Source organism: Rhincodon typus, chromosome 28 (assembly GCF_021869965.1).
Source record: "Rhincodon typus isolate 14 chromosome 28, sRhiTyp1.1, whole genome shotgun sequence".
In the NCBI taxonomy this organism is placed as follows: domain Eukaryota; kingdom Metazoa; phylum Chordata; class Chondrichthyes; order Orectolobiformes; family Rhincodontidae; genus Rhincodon; species Rhincodon typus.
This window is the reverse complement of record NC_063359.1, coordinates 14,525,844-14,549,546: the sequence shown is the minus strand read 5'-3', so window position 1 is coordinate 14,549,546 and position 23,703 is coordinate 14,525,844.

Here is a 23,703-nt window from a genome sequence, read left to right as displayed (position 1 = left end):
AGGTTGTCTCTCGAGACACTCCAGTGGGGGCTAGGACCTTCTCTTCCACCCTGCATGCCACCCTCAGCCCTGTGGTAGGTTATACTGAGGAGGGTGCCTTACATCCACGCAGGGCACATTTCATCTTTCTGGGCCCTAAAACCACAAACAACCTGTGACTCCCTGAACCAATGGTATTAGATTCACCAAGACTGCAGGGGAAGGAAGACTCCAGCTATGACTGCTCTGAGTAGTTGGCTGACCATGCCCAAAGTGGCTGCCAGTGTGTTTGGTGTGTACACAATGTGATATCCTTTGACTGATAACTGCAGAGAGCCAGGAGCAGACTGAGGTTGTGTCCACCACAAATCCAAGACAAAAATGCCATGAGCCTGTTAACACTGGTTGAGGGAGATAATCATAAAAAGTCAAGGCAATGCAGTGCAGAGACGCTGTGAACATGAAGTAGGCACAAATTCAGTAACCTTAAACAGAACAAGTGAAAAGGCCAGAGAGGCTGACTGGTCCATTCCATGAACTGGGTGCCTGTGCCTGTCCTTTTCACAGCATTCCATTGATGGGTGCTGGTGCACTCCAGTGCTTTACTGAAATGCAGATGTGCATTTTAGGTAGATTGGTGATGGGCTAAATGATGCTGTGAGACTGGTACATGTTAGAGCTAATATCCATGGACTTGAAGTTTGTGTGTGTGGCCTCTGCCCAAGGAGCATGCTCTGCTCATGTTAGATATCCAAGATGAAAATCTGGATTACTAAATAGTGAGCTGGAGTCACCAGATAACCACTCTGATGTGCATCTTGGGAACTCTGGTCATCAAGTTTCAGCAGGGTGGGTGGACTGGGAAACTGCATATTACTGAGATAGGATTAAGAGTGATAATGAGTCGTAATAAATGCTAATAGACCTCTTGCTGCGCATTAGTGACTATCACGTCTCTTTGTCTAAAAGAAACCAAATTGGATTTCTTATCTTGAATGCCTACTTCTAAACGTTGAGACTGGAAATTATGCTTTGTGATACTATTATACAAGGATTTAATGCATTCATGAAAATTTCTTCTGCCTACTCCTCCAAATTAGAAATATCATACATTTGAATTACTTTCAAAAAATCGATTGATCATGCTACAACATATGCCATAATTTCTAGTCTAATGTTTGGTGGCTTAATGTAAATGTGTCAAATCATGCATTTGTAGTTTCTACCCATTGTTTAAATAACATGAAATTATTTTTCTCAACCTGTTTAGACATGCTGTGACACACTTCTGGGGCAGATGGGACTTGCAACCAGAACTTCTGGTCCAGAAGTAAGAACACTACCATTACGCCTCAAAAGTAAAGGTAGAGTCAGCATAGTCCTGCCCTCTCATTAGTGAAAGACGATGGGTACTGGTTTACCTTGAGGGTCATTATGCCCCAGGCAAGGAGAGAGGTTGAGAATGAGGGACCTTCATGGTAACCTGAGCAAATGCAGGAATTGAGCCCACATCATTGGCATCAACCTGCATCATAAACCAGACAAACAGAAATGTGAGCTAACCAATTTCAACCTGTGTCACAAGGACCTTTTAGAAGGAAATGTAATGAGTAACATTTCAGTGACTATGAGTGAAAGCATGTCAGGCATTTTTTTCTCAACGACCTCCAGCTGGATGATGTAACAGCTGGTTCATAACATGTTAGGGGAGGAGGTTAGCTGAGATCTTCACCTTTATTCCATGAATTCTGCAGCTTTGTGACTAGTTTCACTATATACAATTAAATTTTATGTTCATCTCTTGCCAGATGGAGAGACAATTGTGATACACACATGGTCAGAGGCCCAGAGTCATTCAGTGTGACAACAATATTGTAGTTAGCAATATTTTTTAATCCATGCATCGCTATAGCGATACTGCTTGAAAAGAAAACATACATATTCTGAACGTGAGATCGTGTAAAGTTAGTAGAGTTTGGAATTATTCAAAGTGCAAAACTAGATCAGAAGTGTGTATGTGTCAGATGCTATAAAAAACACCTACAAAGTTGTAACAAATGGCTAGTGATCCACCATTGGAGCTAGCTATGCCTTTTATACCCCCGTCCAATAGGGCGATATGACAGAAAGGATTTGTTAGAACCATGTCAATTAAGCAGTCCTGTGTTTTCATTTTATTTAATTTCCCAAGGGAGGTGAATAATTGCAGGTAAAACCTGAGAAGCAAACAGAACTTTATCCCTGAGTTTTGAAGTTAGAGACAAAAATCTCCTGTATCACAGCATGACATTAAACTCCAGATTATGTATCAATTTCAATACACAGATGACATTCTCTCGAATCCATCATAGCTGGAAGCATGGAGTTCATGCACAATTCAGTAGATTATTTATGAATTTATTCTTCCAATTCTCAAACCTGTTAATATCCAGCTCTATTTCAATGGAGCCAATTGGTGCTGCAAGGACTATTTCCATTTACCTAACTATTAAATAAAAACCGAAAGAACTGCCGATGCTGTAAATTAGGAACAAAAACAGAAGTTGCTGGAAAAGCTCAACAGGTCTGACAGCATCTGTGAAGAAGTTCTGAGGAAGGGTCACTGGAGCTGAAACGTTAACTCTGATTTTTCTTCACAGATGCTGCCAGACCTGCTGAGCTTTTCCAGCAACTTCTGGTTTTGTACCTAACTACTAACTTGTGGGAAAAATTATTCCGAGCTCAAGCCATACTTGAAGTTTGTGAAGCTTGAGATCATACCTTCGAAAGTACTAATCTTACAGTTTAAATAACTCACTGAAGGCTACATTGTCCATATATTTCATAATTGCAACAACCTTCATGCTCCCTCTGATAGTATCATAGAGGTGTGACTGATTACCATTTTTCTAAAAGATTATGACATGAATGGCATCTCAGGAATTATTAACCTTGAGTTTAGGTCAGAAACATTTTTTTTTGTTTGTGCGCTTCTATGTTCTGAAGCAATCTGAAAATGTATCCAGGGACTATCGGACATACCAATGTTTAATTTAAACTAATATTAATGATAATTTGACAAATAGTCATCAAAGAGCACCCATTTACCCATGAGGAGATTTTGGAATTATTCTTTGACAAGCCCACACAAATCTGTTTTACTTTTAGTGGTCTCATCATGTGCTAATATCAAGATGCAATTGTTGCCAAAGCAAATCAAATGACAATAAACTGCTGAAAAATTGATACTCAACCTGGACTGTACATGTTTGATCAACATTTAAAATTATATGGAGAAATCATTTGTTCAAATGTCCTGAACAAATTGCAGGATTCAACAGTTATTTCTTTAAAACTTTTCATTCGTCCTTTGATGTTAAGCTTTCATCTTTGCCAAAAGCAGACATCTGCTTTCCTCCATTCATGTTTTGCGAGACTTAGTCTCATTCTCATTTTCAATAGGGGGCCTGTGCTTGTGTCAAGTCTGACTTGATTTATCAAAGAAAATAAGCCATGTTTGTCCATAAAAAACACAAAATAGGAAAGAGAAAGGAAGACAAATGTCCAGAGATTTGTAAGGAAGAACGAAAATTATTAGCAATGATTCAGATATTAATAAAACATTTTTGGTTTGAATAGTCAATGTCTTGTGATATGGAAGATGTACTTTAAAAAATAGCTTTCATAATATTAATGTATCTCTCTCAGAATTGTAAAACAGTAAAATAACACATCTTTGAAAATCTTGCTGCTATGAATTTACTGTTAACTATTGCCTAGATCCAAATGCTTTTTGCTTACTTCTTTAAACAGTGTTATAAATATTTAGAAGGATCAGAGACTTTTCTTCCAAAGCTTGAATTGTACAGACAAAGAATCAAATTACCCTGGAAGGTATCACAATCTATATTTTCCAATCAATCTGTTCAGAGATAGATCAGGATTGTTTTGACAGACCAAATCCCTTTTATTCAAAGACATAGACAAACGAGAATGTAATAGAAGCTCAGCTTGATTTTCTGGTGATGAAAGCAGAAACACCAATGTCTTTATATGACAAATAGTCACGCAGAAGTGGTGATGAAATAAAGATAACCCACACCATGCTAACCTTTTCTCTTGGCATTAATTATATAACAGCAACACAGTACAAAGATGTGCAGTTAGGTGGATTGGCCATGCTAAAAATTGCCTCGTAGTGTCCCAGGATGTGCAAGTTAGATGGGTTAGCTATGGTTAAAAACTCTATGCAGGGTTACAGGATGGGGTTGGGGGTGTGGGTCTGGGTTGGATGGTCTTTGGAGCGTTGGTGCAGACCACATGGACCAAATGGCCTCTTTCTGCACTGTAAGGATTCTATGATTCTATGAGAGATGTTGATACACACCTCTTGAGCAGGTGGGACTATGGAGAAGTATTGAGCCAGATTCTGTGGCCAAATGAACACACCTACCTAGTTCTTGGTTAGGTTATTGATAGTTCCAGAAGGTCTTATGGTCTTCAGTTTGAAACTTAGTCAAATCTCTGGTCATGTTCTAATTGAAGAATATGCAGTTTAGAAACTATCTATAGAGTCCTTGAGGTGTTAGGTTTAACCAGTGATCACTGTTACTTAACTGATGACTTTAATCCTCAGCAGTAGTGAAATCTGTAAATATCTTTGAGTTGTCAGTGAATGGATGCTTCTCCAATTTGTATTATCATTGGGTACTGTTTTGTCAGAGACTAAGAGAGCAAGCAGAAAGACAGTTCTGCTGAAGTCCAAGTTTCTTCCTTTCTTTGCTCTGTCCATAAACTGTTGAATGAAACCCAGTTCTTTAATGTATTCCAGTGTCTAGATTCATCTTTTTCTCAAACTGAATAATCTGTAGGTGACTTTCCTCCCAGTACGTGAAATTTCAAGAATGGTGTAAACAAAACAGGACATACAGATCTGAGTGACTGGTTTCAGTCATTTTGATGACATTTGATTTGATTTGATTTATTGTGGTCAAATATGCCTAATACAGTGAAAAGCTTTGCTTTACGAGCAGGACAGGCAAATCATAGCAAATAAGGACATACAGATCACAGGGTGCTTAGACAGACTGAGAAATACAAGGTTATGGCTGCATAGGAAGTGCACAAAGCAAGATCAACATTATTTGAAGTGAGAGAGGTCCATTCAGCAGTCTAATAACAGCAGGGAAGAAGCTGTTCTTGAAGCTGTTGGTTGCGTGTGTTACTTTTGTATCTTCTGCCTGACAGAAGAGGTTGGAAGAGAGCATTACCAGGATGGGAGAGGCCTTTGATGTTGGCAGCCTTTCGTGGCAATGAGAAGTGTAAATGGAGTCCAGGGAAGGGAGGTCGGCTTTTGTGATGTTTTGGGCTGTGTGTACAACTTTCTACTGTTTCTTCCGGTCCTGGACAAAGAAGTTGCTGTACCAAGCCATTATGGACCCAGATAGAATGCTTTCAATGGTGCATCTGTAGAGATTCGTGAGGTCCTTATGGACATGCCAAATTTCCTAAGCTGCCTGAAGAAGAAGAGGCATTGTTGTGCCTCCTTGACTGTTGCATCTCTGTGGGAGGTCCAGAACAAATGATTGGTTATCGTGACTCCTAGGAACTTGACACTCTCGATCGTCTCCACTGCAGCTCCATTGATGTACATGGGGACGTGTCTCCTCCTGTGTCCCTGAAGTCAATGATCAGTTCTTTTGTTTTGCCAATGTTGAGAGAGGGTTTGTTACCATTGCACCACGACACCAAGCCCTCAGTCTCCTTCGTGTAATCTGATTCATTGTTGTTTGATATCCGTCCTACCATGGTGGTGTCATCAGCAAACCTGTAGACGGTATTCTTTTGGAATTTGGTTACACAGTCACAAGTGTACAGAAAGTAGTAGGGGACTGAGAACTCATCCTTGTGGGGCGCTAGTGTTGAGTATTATCATGGAGGAGGCGCTGTGGTCTATCTCCACTGATTGCAGTCTGTGGGTCAGGAAGATGAGGATCCAGTTGCAGAGGGTGGAGCTGAGACCAAGGTCTCGGAGTTTTGAGATTAGTCTGAAAGGGATAAAGGTGTTGAAGGCAGAGCTGTAGTCAATGAGTAGGAGTCTGACATAGGTGTCCTTGTTATCCAGATGTTCCAGGGATGAATGTAGGGCTAGGGTAAGCAAATTGCAGAGGATTGAGGCAGACTGGGAGGCTAGAGTTGATGTGGCCCATGACCAGCTTCTACAAGCACTTCGTGATTTATGGAGGTCAGAGCCAGTGGGTGGTAGTCATTCAAGCACATTGTATGAGCTTTCTTAGGTACTGAGATGGTGGTGGTCGTCTTGAAGCAGGTGGGGACTTTGGCTTGTAGCAGGGAGAGGTTGAAAATGTCAGTGAATAACTCCACCAGCTTGTCCACACAGGGTTTAAGTGCATGGCTGGGGATTCCGTCTGGGCTAGTCACTTTCCTCAGATTGACTCCCATGAAGACCGATCTGAATGTCTGCAGCGGTGACGGATGGAGCAGGTGTGTCCGGGGCTGTTGGGGCAGGTGATGCCGCGCCACTGGCATTCTGCTCGAAACTAGCATAGAAAACATTCAGTGCACCAGGGAGGGATGTGTTTTTGTCCGCTATCTTGTTCTGCTTCATTTTGTATCCTGTTATGTAGGTCTTGCCACATGCAGCAGGCATCCATATGGTTGGTTTGGGCTTCTAACTTGGTCTGGTATTGCCTCTTGGCATCTGTTTCGCGAAGGTCATATTTGGATTTTCTGTTATTTTCAGTTCAGACTGACTCTTGTTTGCTTTTGGTTGCATTAGCTTGGCTCAACCTGGTCAGGTTACCATTATCACCATCTTAAATCAACTACATAGATATGGATAGATACGTGTGTACAGATTTTATACATTCGGCAATTGTGCTCAAATGCATTGGGATTAAATTGTAATCTGCATATTTAGTATATATTTTTTAAAAAGTGACAAACATGACATTGATCAATTCGTAGGCCAAATGGCCTCTTTCTGCACTGTGGGAATTCTATGATTCTAGGAGAGGTGTTGTTAGAACATAGAACATAGAACATAGAACTGTACAGCACAGTACAGGCCCTTCGGCCCAAGATGTTATGCTGAACTTTTACCCTAAACCTAAGGTCTATCTAACCTCCACCCTACCTTATACAAACCTCTGGAGCAGATTGAACTATACTGGAGGAGTACTGAGCCAGATTCTGTGGATTCCCTGTTTATTCATTTATTATTCTTATCTGCCTTTAAACATTTGTCGTCATTTACTTATAACCATATTCAATGGTACATCTTGTATGCATTATCTCAAAGAGGCGGATGGATACATCTTTGGATTTAGTTGAAAGGGTTGAAAGATGCAGTACATGTTGCATAACTTGTGTTGCTTTAATTTTGACCTTGTCATGCAAAATCCTTCCGAACAGATGAAAAATAGCCTTAAGAGTAATTAGTTACACAGCAACATGAAGATTTGTGTTTGGTTTACTAACAACTACAGGAGACCAGAGCAGGAATAAAAGCAAAATATGTCCCCCCCGCTGTGAAACAGCATCTGGTCTGAACATGGTCCTGCACTGAACATTCCAGCTGAGAATGGACGAGATTCATTCCCAATAAACAGAGACAGCTCAAGGACAGAATCATCTGGTTGGGAGGTACACATATTAGTACTGGCCTTGCAAGAAACAAAGAAAAATGTGACAACATGTGAAGATATATGAGTACGCCATAAATGATGCTCTCTTTATTCTTGATGAAAGTCAGGATCTTGCACAAGGTCATACAGATTTGTTTCACAGTAATTTGCATGAAGTCAGCCAAACCAGCTTAAAACATAAGGAAGTTTCAAGCACAAATTAGGGCCACCGCAAATCAAATTTTCATGATTCCTTGCGCTTATTGAAAACATATTGCACCAGAAGCTAGCCCCACCTACTGCCCAGGCTATAGCTCCTACATCAATATAATTTCTGCTAATTGTGCCTATTTGTGGGTCTTCACTAAGAATCAGAAATTGAAATATTTTCTCAGGCACAGGATCACTAAAAGGAACATTATAAAAGCTTTCAAATATTATTAAAACTTTACTAGGGAACTGACAATTGTAAAGCCAGTGCAAATATATATATAGCTGTGCAGCTATTTTGAAGTTGCCTTTGGTTATTCCAAACCAAGTTGCCCACAACAAATTGAATAAACACTGATTACAATATTTTTTGAAATGATAAACCCATTTTTAGCTTTGTTAATCCAACTATCCCAAATTGTTTCTTTTAAGTACTTTTAGCAACATTTTGAATGCCACTTTTTAAGAGAAAGAATCTTGTATCTATGTAACACTTCAGAACTACAAAAAAAATTCCTTGTAGTGTAGTAACTGTTGAAATGCAAGAAACATGGCAACCAATATTTGCTCAACAATATCCCAGAAGCAGGAGTGTGGTAATAACAGGATAATCAGTTCTTATTGTGCTTTTAATTGATGGATTAGTATTGGCCAGGGCACCACAAATAATTTTTCTTTTTCTTAGAAATATTGTCATGGGACATTTTACGCCTACCTGAGCAGGCAGAAGGGCACTTAATTGATGATATGCAAGTAAATGACTGGAAATTTGAGAAAAAGAGCTCTTCTTAAAACTTCAACAATTTGCAACACAGTTTATGCCCACATTGTTGAGTCCACACAGGCAAAAACATTTGACTGAAATAATATTATGGAGATAGTGAAATGTCCATTGAGGTAAATTGTTCCCAAAATACTACTATGGTCAAAGGATGGATATTTTTACAACAAAAAAACCCAATAATATATAAATGATTAACATATAAATATTCCACAGTATTGTCTGATTCAACTCATTATCTCCATAACAGGAAGCAGCTGAAACCTATGATTTCTTCCAAATAAATGCAGCAAATAATCAACTCGTTCCTGTTTCCCCTTACAATCAGATCTGAAAAAGACCAAAGGAAAAGTGTGTAAACATCCCATATTCAAACATCTTTAAGCACATATATGTAATCTAAGGTCTAACAATGGTGAATATGACACAATTAACACCAAAAATCAGAGTTTTGCATGCAAGTCTAAGAAACTCAAAGTTGTACCTCAAAACATATAAATGTGGCTGAAAGTATATGCTTCTAGGATGTAGTGGATGCAAAATTATGAGCTGGGGGCCCAAGATAGATGCACCAACAATCCATGAGCCATCCCTGCAGTTTTGTTCCCTCATTTTTCAACAATACATGTCTCTCCCAAACTTGGAACAGCATCCTTAATAGAATCATAGAGTCATAGACTATCAGTGTCATTTGTCTGTACATTTTTTGTCACCTTTCTGTCAAATGTTAGTGCCAAATTACATCTTGAGGCTCATTTACCTCTGAAGTTAGTTCAGTATTGTTCAAGCTCATTTCCAGGTAGTGTGTGACAGGCAACAAATAAATGTTTATGTACTTCAGACATTTATGACAAAAAAGACAGCATACCCAATTCTCCAATTCCACATCTAGCACATCACTAGGACATTACAATTTTGATTCCTCCACCAATAGCTGCTGATCCTTCATTTCTCTTTCTCCTTTCGAAGATGTTCATTTGAACAAGCATTGGTTAGCCCACCTACAATTTCCTTATGTGAGTTGGCATCAACTTTTTTTCCAAGCATATGCATTTTAAGATATAGTAGTACATTAAAGGTGCTATATAAATGCAAACTGCTGTCAATTGCATTGTGTTAATTCAACATCTGGCTGATGTTGTGATAAGTGCCAAGTATAGCAAGTGTCACTTTTCATAAGACATTAACATTTGCTTTAAAATCTAAGCGACAGCTCCTCACCCTTTTGTTCTATTAAACAACTTTTTGGAATTAATTCTAAGTTCCTTGCAACTAGACTATTTGCAAATCATACAGACATTATTGCTTTCTAGAAATAATTTATTTATGCAACTATGAAATAACCAGTTTGAGAACAATATACCTCAGTCATCTGATGATTTAAAGTAACTGTTTATTATTTCTAATTCATTATATGGTTAGAAATATATGTATGTTATATATAATACACGAATCTAACTAAATATGATTCTCACTGCCAATACAATCAGAGGATCAAGGCAGGGACTGACAGATGTTTACCTAATACTTATGTCCTAGGCCAAACTTAATTCCACAGATACATTTTAATAACTTTGTTGTGAGGGGTAGTTTGTATATCAAAAAGAAGCTGGTGGAATTATCAGAATTAAGTTCAACTGAATTCATTGGTCACGCATCCCATCCGCTGGATGCCAGTATAATAGATCTTCCAGAGATCCGGGGACTCAGTTGTTCCTATCAGGTCCAACTGTGATATAAAGTGCTGTTGGCATACAAGTGTTTTCTTTGGACTGTAGCCTCGTCATACAGTCGCTGTCCTCACCACAAATCCTGATCTGAAATGCTTGTACAATTACCAGCTAAGATTCAGAGGCATCTTATTACACCCAGTCACAAATGAGAGGGATTTGTTCCTTGCTCGATTCAAATCTATGAAAATGTAAGTCATGCACTATTTGAGAATGACTGCTTCATAGCCACCACTACATAATTTCTCATTTTGGAATCGGGTGGAAGTTTTAATGCATTTTAAGAAGATGATGGAATACTCTGTTAAATTATGCTTCAAATCTGCTCTTTAAGATCATTCAACAAACATGTGCCATATACTTTATTTCAGTTTTCAAACATTTCTGAAATGCTTCATGGAAGACAGTGATTGTTATGCTTTTAATATTTTCGAGGCAATATCCAGAAATTAAATGTATAATAAAAGTGACATTAGCCTTAATGGATTCACAAAAATGAAACTAAATTCACATATTAGAAACTTGTCACCAAGGCACAGGTATAAAAGAGTCAGTTAGCTAATGTTAACCTGCAGGATCAATTATGTGGGTATGGAGGGTGGGTGAGAATGCTGACTTGCACCATGCCAATATATATTGCCAGCATCCATACAGAAAACTGCAACTCGCGAATTGAAGTAAGTTTGAACATTTCAAGCAATGGTATAATATTAAGCACTTTGATTCTCCTGACGATGAACTATTCCAAAATAGGTACATGCCAAAACATTTTCAATGACCTACCCTGATCAGGTTCCAATCTTACCTATCTGGAAGGCTATTTTCCACTGCAACTACTTGAAATATTGGTTTTAAAAACTGCAATCCATCCTCCAGACTCAAAACTTGTCTTTTCCTGTTTCTGCTCAGTCCTGTGAAGAATCATACAGTTCTCAGTTTAACCTAATTTGAGGGCCTAGAATGTGCATTGACAAAAGGTTTAATTACACTTGTCTTCTGTAACAACATCCACTGTCAAAAACTCAAAGTGATCTCTGTATGAAGCAGAGCAATCATTGGATTCACACTCTGATTACTTGTACATTTGGGTGATGTTGACATTATATTCTATGTACTGCATTGAGCTGATGAGCAGCATGGCGCAATGCTTTTGCTTCAGCAAACTTGGCTTTTGTCCAACTGGACTATTTCTTTCTTATTCCTTCTTTACTCGCAGGCCCCCAGGATTGAGGATAACTTGCTTACTCTCTAGAGTGGAGCGGGGGTGGGAGAATGGAATCTGCGGGTGGTTGAGTACTCTAACCTTGCAGCCACCGACTCTGCCACAGGTGGTGTTTAGTGAGACGGATGCATGGGCCATTCTGGATTCTGGCCTCCATCTTCTCTACTCGGTGACACTTGAAGTGGTTGGCACCTTCGTGGATGCACCTTCTCCATTTTGTACATTCTAGGGCAAGTGATTCCCATGTGTCATGGGGATGTGGCATTTACACAGGGAGGATTTCTTATTCAATTCTGTATTAGAATCCACCTGAACATGGTGGCTCGGTGGCTCAGTGGTTAGCACTGCTGCCCAACAGCACCAGGGACCCGGGTGTGATGCCACCCTGAGGGAACTGTGCAAGCTCCGCACAGACAGTCTCCCTATTTCTATGTGGGTTTCCTCCGGGTGCCCTGGTTTTCTTCCATAGTCCAAAGATGTGCAGGTCAGGTGGATTAGCCATGGGAAATGCAGAGTTGCAGAGTTAAGGGTAGGAATGTGGGTCTAGGTGGAATACCCTTTGGAGGATCGATGTGGACCCAATGGGCTGAGTGGCCTGCTTTCACACTTTAGGCATTTTATAATTGTTAGTTATATGTTTTAAGTTTAAAAACTATATTTCAAAGGGCATTTGATACTAATGTAAGTCCGACACTGAATGTGAGACAGTGCAGTGTCTCAGCGGTTAGCACTGCTGCCTCATAGCTCTTGGTTTTCCCTGTGTCTGCATGGGTTTCTGTGGTTTGCTCCCGTTTCCTCCCACAGTCCAAAGCTGTGCCAGTTAGATGGATTGGCCATAGCAATTTGTCCACAGTGTCCAGGGATGTGTGGGCTAGGTGTATCAGCTATGGTAAATATGGAGATTGTGTAGGGGGCTGGAGTGGGGTGGAATGGTTTTTGAAGGGTCAGTTCAGACTCATTGGGCTGAGCAGCCTCTTTCCACACTGTAGAGATTCTATTCTATGCATGGGCTATGGCTAAAATGACTAGTTGAATAGGATGGATTTCTAATAGCATTCCATTGCTTGCACTTCTGTAAAACAGTTTGAGTCCAACCATTAAAGTGAATTAAGTGCAAAAGAGACAAGAAACTATTCCAATTTTGTGGTGTTCTTTTTGATTAACTCATTTTTCAAATTGAATTTCATGATAATATTTTTCATCACGAACTCTCAAGATCTGGGCTATGCTTCTTTTTCCCAATGTGCAGTGATCATGGGAGGTTCATTATTCAGAAACATTTAATAGCTAAAGATTTTCAGATGCTTTTTCTGTTGAAATATTCACAACAATGGTTGAAATAGTGTAATGCAACATTATTAAAATGCCAGAATTGATATGACACTTATTTGTCCTTTTCTGCAACTTTATCGCATCAAAACAAAAGACTTCCACTCTCTTTAATATTTGGCCCCTGAGCCACCCAGACATGCTGTCCACAAAATTCAGAGCATGGCACTTGATCCCATTCATTCCTTCATTTTATCCTAAATGAGAAACACTGCTCTGAAACATAATAATCTGATAATACTTCACGTTGCTATAACTTCAAAGGTAAACTTTAGCTGTCAAATGCCATAAAGAACAGTATTTCCAACTCTTCCATAAATAATAGTCACATATGATGTGTGTGACTTGTTTTTATTCATTTTGGGATTTGAGTGTTACCAGTAAGACCAACATTTATTGCCTATCCCCAATCCTCCCCAGATATGCTGGATATGAAAGGACCTTGATTGCTTTCATTCCTTTATATGTTTCTTTTTCTCTACAGCTGCATTGTTCATCATCTCCTAAGTCAACAGGAGAGATGACAGTAATCACCAGTCCCCTCTAGCAATAATGACTTTTTTTTACTTCGAGGAAGTGGAGTGAATCTTGTTTGTTCCTTTCCTCTCCCTCCTAGGATTGACCAGACTTTCTCACCATTCTGAAGATAATAGAAATATCAGTGGAATTAATAAATAAGATATAGATGCAATTTTCCTTCAGAATAATGCATGCGCTGATTCCTTTCATAATTTGAGGCGAGGATAACAGTTCTGGAAATGTGTCTGTATTATACCTTTAATGAAATGCTGGGCATTTGCACACCTTGACTTCATCGCCTACTTATAATTCTGCCGACTGCACTTTTTGTTGATATTTTTCTTGGATAAAATGGACGGATATAAGTGTACATGAAAACGTGGAACCTACATCATAGAGAAAGGTGCAATGCCTGTTATTTATGTTTGGTTGTGCAAATTTCTGTTCAAAAATGATTCAGGGTTGCGAGCTTCAGCTTAAAACAACTCTGATTCCAAATTAATCTTTGCTCTCACTTCGAAGTCTGTTAGCTTCTATTTCTCACTCCAATGGAATTTACGAGGCAAATAAACTCAAAGCGTTCACATAATACATGACTCTGCTGGGAATAACAGGGATGATAAGTCAAGAACAGAGCATTCCAATCATTTAATTGCTCGCAGGTTTGATAGTTGCTAACAATTATAGATGGTGAAATGAAATATTCTGGTACCTAATTTTGCCAATTTTAATCAAAATTCTCAAAGTTTCTTTAAGGAAACAAAACATATTGAAAAAGAATATTTCTTGACTGCCAAATTGCCATTTTAGTTCTGTTTAACACCTTCTCTGTTCTATTCTTGTTAGTGCTCTGGCTTTTCCAATGTTCCCATAGCCAGGAAAAGAGGTTTGGTCATTAACCCACTGGATAGAGATGCTTAAGGACATCTAGAATCAACTTAAAGATAAAGACAGTCATATGTTCAGGACTGTTGCCTCATATGTGGTATTCAGTAAGAGGTTCTTGGTTCTGGTTAAACAGTAGGCAATCCATTTCTAAGCTGAGCTCTACTACAATCTAAACCATTCATATGAATGAAGGGATTTCCTGTTTAAATACAGGATATTTCAAAGGCACAGAGACAAGTGTATTAAATTACACAAAGAGTCATTCTAATTTTATTTAAATGATTTAATTTTCATGAATAAGTAGAGATTGATTAGAGTTCCCATCAAATGCAGTATTAATTTCCACAAGTCAGATTTAATAGATGGCACAAGAGACTAAGTTCCAAACTTAGCCTCAGGAATGACAATAAGTATTTCATGTTGCAGTTCGCACGTTCATTCTGCTTTTTAGTTAAAAAGGCATCCTTTTATATTTCCCAATTTCTTTTCTCACCTCCACTTCTGAAACATAGGCTAGACTATTATTAACTTGGAGGATTTTATGTCAGCAGGGGAAGGGAGGTTCAGGCAGGAAACTTGGGGGTTTCCCCCATATTGTAAAATTTTACTTCAACATTTTCGATTCCGTGAAGTGAGCCTGATCGACAGATTTGGCTTTCAATCAGGCAAATTGGATTCCAGAGCAGTCAGCAGGTAAACCATCAGCCCAAAGAGCTGTCTCTTAAAAAGATCAGTCTGTGGCTAAAACTACATTTTCCTGGCTGCCTACCCCCAAAAATCTTAACTATCAGCTCCTTTATTGATCGAAAACAAAATATAATCAATGACCTAGCCTTGACTGTTACCAGGGAAGAGAATTCCAAAGTCCAACACCCTCAGACAAAAATAAAAACTTCCTTGTAATCTCCATCTTACAGGGAAGACCTTTTAGTTTGATATTTTGCTCTGAGTTTTAGCTTCTCCATGATGAGCAACAACTGCTTTGGAAGGTTTGAGTTATAAGGAGAGGCTGAGTCGACTGGGGTTTTTTTCACTGGAGTGTAGGAGATTGAGGGGTGACCTTTTTGGGGTTTACAAAATCATGAGGGACATAGATAAGGTGAATAGCAAAAGTCTTTTCCCGAGGGTGGGTTCAAACCAAGAGGGCATAATTTGAAGGTGAGAGGAGAAAGTTTAAAAGGGGCCTGATGGGCAACATTTTCACACAGAGGGTGGTTCAGATTCTGTGACTCTTGGCACATACACTGTCAAACCCAAAGGGTGTTTCATTGAACAAGTGAGTGGGGAAGGCGTATTGATTGGGGGATGCTTCAGGCCCACAGGCAGTGTTATAGATAAATTTAGCTTCTCCCTTTTTATCCTCAGATCCTTTCAGCTGTCAGGTTTCTCAAGGCCCAGGAAACTCTTCGGACCACTAGCAGCAACTAACAATGATTCCTCTTTGGCATCCTCATCGCTGGCTGCTGAACTATAGCTCTAAAATTATCCCTACCCTTGACCTTATGCAAAAATATGAGGCTGTTATGTTTTGAGACTGTCTTTTTAAGATAGGGTAAAAATAGAACAATGAAGGTGATCATGTGGCCTGTTCTGAATTCTAGTAAAGGCAACAAGCCTGGTTGGCTTAGTTGTCATAGGTCAAAGGGAAGCCCAGATTGTCTTAATTGAAAACAGGTACAAGTTATTCAAGCCTACAAATAATGCTCAGGCCAGAGGGCCCTCTTGTTGTGCAGTGGTAATGCCCCTACTCCTGGACCAGGAGGCTTGGGTTCAAGTCCCATCTGCTCCAGAGGTGTATAACTACATCTCTGAACAGGTTAAGTAAAAAGAAAATGCTCAGGTCAGAGAGGCACAACAGTGAAAGTATCCCAGGTAACAAGGTGTAGAGCTGGATGAACACAACAGGCCAAGCAGCATCATAGGAACGGGAAGGCTGACGTTTCAGGTCTAGACCCTTCTTCAGAAAAGGACTTTCAAGCTGGTTTGTTGTTTCGCAGATGTTTCGTTGCCGTGCCGGGTAGCAGCCTCTGATGAAGCGTCGGTGTGTTTTCCCGCCTGGCTTTTAAACTCTGGGGTCCGTTGCGATGGATTGCCTCACTTCCGGGTTTCCTCCGTAGTGGAATGTATATGGGGTCGAGTTCAATGTGTTTATTAATAGCCTGCTTCGTGGAGTGCCATGCTTCCAGGAATTCTCGTGCTTGTCTCTGCCTAGCCTGTCCCAGGATCTTGGTGTTGTCCCAGTCAAACCACGAACCAGGAGAACCACGACTTCGACTGGGACAACACCAAGATCCTGGGACAGGCTAGGCAGAGACAAGCACGAAAATTCCTGGAAGCATGACACTCCACGAAGCAGGCTATTAATAAACACATTGAACTCGACCCCATATACCTTCCACTACGGAGGAAACCCGGAAGTGAGGCAATCCATCGCAACGGACCCCAGAGTTTAAAAGCCAGGCGGGAAAACACACTGACGCTTCATCAGAGGCTGCACTGAGGATGTTACCCGGCACGGCAACGAAACGTCTGCGAAACAACAAACCAGCTCGGTGAGCCAACCAACCTCAACACCCACAACCCGAGCTACAAATCTACTCCAAAACCTTAGGACTTTCAAGATTTTCTGAAGAAGGGTCTAGGCCCGAAACGTCAGCTTTCCTGCTCCTCTGATGCTGCTTGGCCTGCTGTGTTCATCCAGCTCTACACCTTGTTATCTCAGATTCTCCAGCATCGGCAGTTCCTACTATCAGTGAAAGTATCCCTACTGCTGAAACAGGAAGGCCATTTTCAAGCCCCACCTGCTGCAGAGATATGTTATGACATGCCCCTGAACAGGCTGATTTAAAGAAAAATGACCAGGGCAGTCCAGCTCCACTTTTGATTTAATATTTTGATTCCAGTGACTCTTCTTCGGAACCTTAAGAGGAGTCTTGTGATGCAGTGATATTGTCCCTGCTGCTTGACCAGGAGACCTGAATTCAAGTTCCACTTGCTCTAGAGGTATATCATAACACATCTGAACAGATTTATTAAGAATTCTGAAAGAAAAAAATTACTGGGGCAGTCATTAATTGTTGAATTTGTGACATAGGTAATTTGATGGGTATTCAAAATGGAATGACTGGGATAGTACTGACCATGAATGGACCACCAGTGCCAGAAAAGTATTTGGAATGTCAGACTTTAGAAGCATTTCTATTTTAAAGTGTCCATTTAATTACATGTTGGAAGAAAATGGGGAGGTGTAGAAGATGATTACTTAACATTTCATCATTGATGCAAGGTCAATACGACTCATATTTCTGTGGAGGTGGGCATTGTGAAGGGAAACGTCCATAGGAAGCCATTGTAGGATTACGTCGTGGGTTTTCGTGACATATTCTGGATCTCGCCAATGGGGTGATTCTGTGTGTCTGTGAGTGTGTGTGAGTGTGAGTGAGTGTGTGTGTGAGTGTGTGTGTGTGTGAGAGTGTGTGTGTCTGTGAGTGTGTGTGTGTGTGTGTGTCTGTGAGTGTCTGTGAGTGTGTGTGTGTGTGTCTGTGAGTGTGTGTGTGTCTGTGAGTGTGTGTGTGAGTGTGTGTGTGTCTGTCTGTGTGTGAGTGTGTGTGTGAGTGTGTGTGTGTGTCTGTGAGTGTGTGTGAGTGTGTGTGTGTGTGTCTGTGAGTGTGTGTGTATATCTGTGTGTCAGCAGAGCGACACAGGCAGCCAATCACGAATTGTTCACTGTGCAGAATGTAAGTAGAAACTTGCGCTTGAATTGAAAAGTTTGTGACAGTTCAACACAAGGCTTCAACATTCACCTGGTTGTCAGGGTGAGAAATCTCTGTGGGAATCCTTCCAATGAAAGTGAGCTTGGGGATTAGGAATTGCTTAGCTAGAAAATAAAATAACACACCATCAGGAATTGAGAATATTTTTGGACCAGATCCTGGGATGTCATTGTAAGTGACAGCACAGGGAAATTTCCCATTGGAAAATACTGTAGTTTAGCATAAAATTTGCTAATTGAACAAAGCTTAAACAATGTTGCTTTTAGTTTGTTTATTACAGTACAATGTCTTAAAGATTGAAACCTTTCCATCTGTTCCTACCAGTCAATCACTCAGAATCTAATTATCATTCTGAGAGCTATAGAGCTCGACAGGGATTGTAATAGTAACCACTCAATTCTGTCATGGTAAAGCTATGACCAGTATCATAGCTGAGCCAAATGTTCTCTCAACAATTACATACCCATACTGTCAGGCTTTGGCTCACTGGAAAGTAATTTGAATATGGACCTTTGATTAGCCTTCTTATTGCTCCAATAGCATTGAATTACATCTTTGACACGGTTGCCAAACAGCTCAAATTGGTAATCAAACTTGGATTTTACGATCTTCACATTTCACCATGTAATGCCGCCACCAACTAAGCATTGGCAGATGCAGCAACTCAAAAATGTGAAAATCATTTTCACAGTGGAAAGAGTATGAGAAGACCCTAAATATTAATCATCCAAATATTAGTCTTAAATTTAGTCTGCTTGAAACTGGTAAAAGATATTGTAGTGATTGTAAAGTTGTTACATTTTGGACTATTATTCATTTCTCTTCAAACATGAGAAAAAGCATGCAAGTTATCTTTACATAAGGCAGCTAAAGTCATACATGAAACAAAATAGTTAGTGTTAGGACATTGACAAGTTGTGTTCCAGACTCTAAAAGCTATGAAGATGTAAAACAAACACCAGCAAAGTGCAGGTGACCCAATCAGCCATATTTGCGTGAAGGGGGCAAAAGTTGAAATTATCCTGATATGAATCACTTCCCCATTCAAATATATACCTGCTATCATGTAGCATGGAACTGCTGTCAAACTTAGCAGGCATGGTGGTGGCAAATATGAAGGTAACATGTTAATGTAGTATCTCTGATAAAGACAACAGATAAAGAATAGTTCACGCAAACATTGAAGGATAGCATTTAAAATGCCCTTCAGATGCAGTGACATCAATGCCTTAAGCTATCAGTCCCATAGATGTTACAGATTTTGACACTGTCGGCATAGTTATACTGAGGGCATAAGAAGACAATATGCAAATCGCTAATGATGGACAGGTTAGCAGCAAGTGGATAACTTAAAACATTAAATGTTGGCAGCTCAACCCCCAGTTGACCTCTATTTTAATGGAAACAAAAACAGAAATTGCTGGAAAAGCTCAGCAGGTCTGGAAGCTTCTGTGGAGAGAAATTGGAGAGTTGATGAATCAGGTCGAGTGGCCCTCCCTCAGAATGCAGTTCTTTTGGTTTCTATTTTAATGGAGATTGGTTTTGGTGAGTACTGACCATTATAATATGTTAATAAGGGGGACAGAACAACTTTCTGCCAGTGGTATACATCAAATATCAGGAGTTGCTGGCAAGTGCCACTTAATTACTGTAGATTATGAACTGTGGGCAGCACGTTGGCTCAGTTATTAGCAGTGCTGCCTCACAGCGCCAGGGACTCAGATTTGATTCCAGCCTCAGATAACTGTCTGTGTGGAGTTTGCACATTCTTCCTGTGTTGGCATCAGCTTCCTCCAGGTGCTCCGGTTTCCTCCCACAGTCCAAAGGTGGATTGACCGTGGTAAATTGCCCATAGTGTCCAGGCACGTGCAGGCTATGTGGAGTAGCCATGGGAAATGCAGGGTTACAGGGATAGGGTGGTTCTGGGTGGGATGCCCTTCAGAGGGTTGGTGTGGACTAGATGGACTGCTTCCACACTGTAGGGATTCTATGATAATACCAGGAATCAAATGATAATATGTTTGACGCATACTGCAATTTGAAGAGGCTTAAATGTTCTCTAATCTGACTCTTTTCACTGTAAATATTGAGGGCAAATTATTTCAGCCTTCAGTTGCCACTTTTACAATCATTTCAGGCTAACAGAAATTGGGATTTTATATATTTACAGTGATGCCTGGTAGCAAGGCCAAGGTGATGGATGTTCTGTGTTAGAGGTCTGTCCTGGTTTTTTGGGGTGTCAGCATGAATTTTGCTTGTACTTTCATTCAATTGCGACTTGGTTTCAGGATCATGCCTCTTGCATGCATTTTCCAGGACTCAGCAAAATGGAAATGAGATTGAACAGTGCTTTCTGGAGGTTGTGAAGGTCCAAATAAAGGCCTATTCTTCACAGTAGTGTTTTCAGTTCTCCCTGGTAAATACTTGCTGAATATTCTCATGGTGACAGACAAAAAGTACTGATAATATTATGCATACTAACATAAAGTAAGAGGATGAATATCATACCTGCCTTAGGTACACTAATGTCCTAACACTAAATATTTTGTTTCACGAATGACTTTGGGCAAGGAAATTAATCGCTGTCCACAGGTTCAAGCCTTGCAAATGATACTCACATTCCATGAATGAAAATGAATTTGCAGTAATTTAACTTGTCAACTAGCATGAGTGAGCTGGGCCCATTTAGGTCTATAATGGCTTACATCATTTACAGGAATGCTTTGTATAAGTGAGATGGAGCTTGGATGGATAGACGTTTGTGTGTGAGGTAAATTTTACCTTTGGCCCAATGTGAGCAACAAACTGAATCTTTGAGCTAAAAAGGTATCCTAGGCATTCCAAAGAACAGTTTGAGTGCCTGTTGTGGACTTGGGATTGTCGCTTTCTCCTTCTTTGACTTCATCTTACTCTACCTTTTCATTGGATTTGTCATCAGATAAGAAACGATGATTATCTTGTTCCTTCTCGAAATCCTTCAACTAGCTCACAACATGTCACAATCATTTAAGACACTCTTGCTGGTCAGTACTGAAGCTCTTGTTATGTCTGGGCTCCTGTAGTGCATCTTGACCAAATTGATGGGCTGTCCAATTTTGTCGTCAAATGTCCTTTCAAATATGTGCATTTTACTGGTGAACTACAAGCAAGGGTGGGCCTTTCAACCCATCAATCCTACTTAACCATTTACTATGATCATGGCTAATCTCATAGTGGCCGGCCCCAAAAACTCATGAGATTCCTTTCTCAATCAAAATTGATGAATAAATATAATCAATAATCATGCGGCCATTGCTATCTGGAAAAGAGATTTCCAAAGTCTAATTATCATCTGAGAGAAATCAAATTCTTTCAATTTTATGTCTTATATGGGAGCCCCTTTAATGTTGGATCTTTAGTTTTAGACCCTTCTACAGAAAAAAATCTTCTCAGCACCTTCCCTGTCAAATTCCAAAAGAAACTTACATGTTTCAATACAATGACATTGCATTCTTCTAAACTTTAATGAGTATAGTCCTACACTCAACAACCTTTCCTCATAAAATAACCTCATCACCTCAAGACTCAGCCATGTTATCAATGCCTGTGTACAGTTTCCAATGCAATTATATCTTTCCTTAAGTAAGGAGATCAAAGTTATAAACAAGTGAGGTCTCGCCAAGATCCAGTACAGCTGTGGAAACATTCCCCTGCTTTTATATTGCTTTGGACAAGCTCATATTTTCCCACATTTTATTCATCAGAAATTTAAACTTTCAAAGGGTTCTGACCATTGTCTGCCAACAGACATCCAAATTTCAATGTTACAAAGACCAGAAGATTTTGTCTTAAATGTTTTAAAAGATTTTAGTTCCAACAATCCTCACTTTATAAAAACTGAAAGAACTGCGGATGCTGTAAATCAGGAACAGTGGGAAATCTTCACTTTATAATAGTTACATTATATTTTAAAAGTCATCTTCCACTAAAGGCTTTTCCTTCACAACTTTACTCCTGAGTTAAGCTACACAATACCTTGATATGAAGTGGGAACTGCCAATTACTTTCCTTCCATTTCTCCATGTAGTGTTTTCTTTGTTATAGGAGAGGCATGTTGTACTATTGCTAAGCAGTGACTTGAGGAAAATTAGCCTGCAATTATTTAAAAAATAAACTTTATGCTAGAACTTGTAAACAAAAAGAGGTCTATTTAAGCTGCCATTTCATTCTGAATATGTGGTTGAAATCCTCAAAATACTTGAGGCTTTCCCCTGTCAAATGTTTGATTGAACTAATACACTTTAACTCATTGCCAGGCTATATTTATTCTGCATTTATGAATGTGAAAAGCTATGAATGGCATGCATGTGCTATAATAAATTGTTTGATAATGCTATCAACATTCATAAATCAGTAAGTGGACAAGGTCGTTTTGACACATTATCCATCAAAGCTAATTATGTGAACTGTGAGGCATCAGATGAACAGCCACGCTATCAGTAAATACATGGTACTCATTACCTGTTCTTTTGAAAATACTACAGTACAAATGTATTTTACAATCAAAACAGTGTTCAATATCATAATATTATTGACTTCAGTGATCATGAAACAAACTGTTATAGCTGTTAATGTCAACCTTGTTGTATCTAAACTTTAATTTTAAGAGTGGTTCTCCTTTCAGGGCTCCATGTGCTATGTGTCGTGACTGCAAGCAGTTGGAGTGTGTGCTTCGTAACTCAATGGCCCGGATTTTCCACTGACCATTATTCCAGTCATTATTTCAGCTTAGATCAGACTTACGCATAGGAACTTTATAGAATCCCCACTGTAGCACATTCTGAAGACATTGCCTGGGAAACTGAAGATTTCACTGAGCAATTCCCCTATCTCAGGAATCCTCTGCAAGTCTCCAAATGGAAACTCTTTAAACACACAGTTGGACTTCTGAATAACTATTAAATTGTCATCCAACTATATCATATACATAGACTCAACCGTACCCTCCACATCCTGACCTGATACCACTGGAAACTGATGCCCCACCTTGCTCCAATCCTGACAACCCTTGTCCGATGCTGTCTCCGCTGTACTGCCCCATTACCTCTCTGTGGACCCGACCTCTCCTTCAACTGCACTGGATCCAAACCCCATGAGCTCCACCAACTACTTCAGACTCAACTCCTACTTTTTCCACTCCAGACCCACCATCCTCTTTATCTGCTCTGAAACTACACCCCTCTGAATTTCCTTGCCCCACTCCACTCTCCACCTGTCCTGCCCTTTCCCAAACGTCCTTGCCCTGCTCTGGATTCACTCCCCTGCTGCATAAAGCAACTAACTGCTCTGATAATGCAGTGTGGTTTGCCTTCTCCGGCAGTTCTGCGTTATGGAAAAAAACTATCAGATTTGAAGTACGCCTCCACATTTATGAAGGAGCCCTGAGCAGGATTTCCTTTCTGAAACACAGACATCTGTCCTTTCATAAAAAGCAAGGAGTGGCAATCCGTGTGAGCTTGCTCCTCATCAGAAATTCTAACCCACTATATATTTTACTGTTTATAAAGTAACTATCCTACAGATTCCTGACAATGATTTATTATTAGACTATTACTGTTAGCATCACCAGTCTCTTGAGAAATATGTCTTGCAATAATCTATTTAAGCT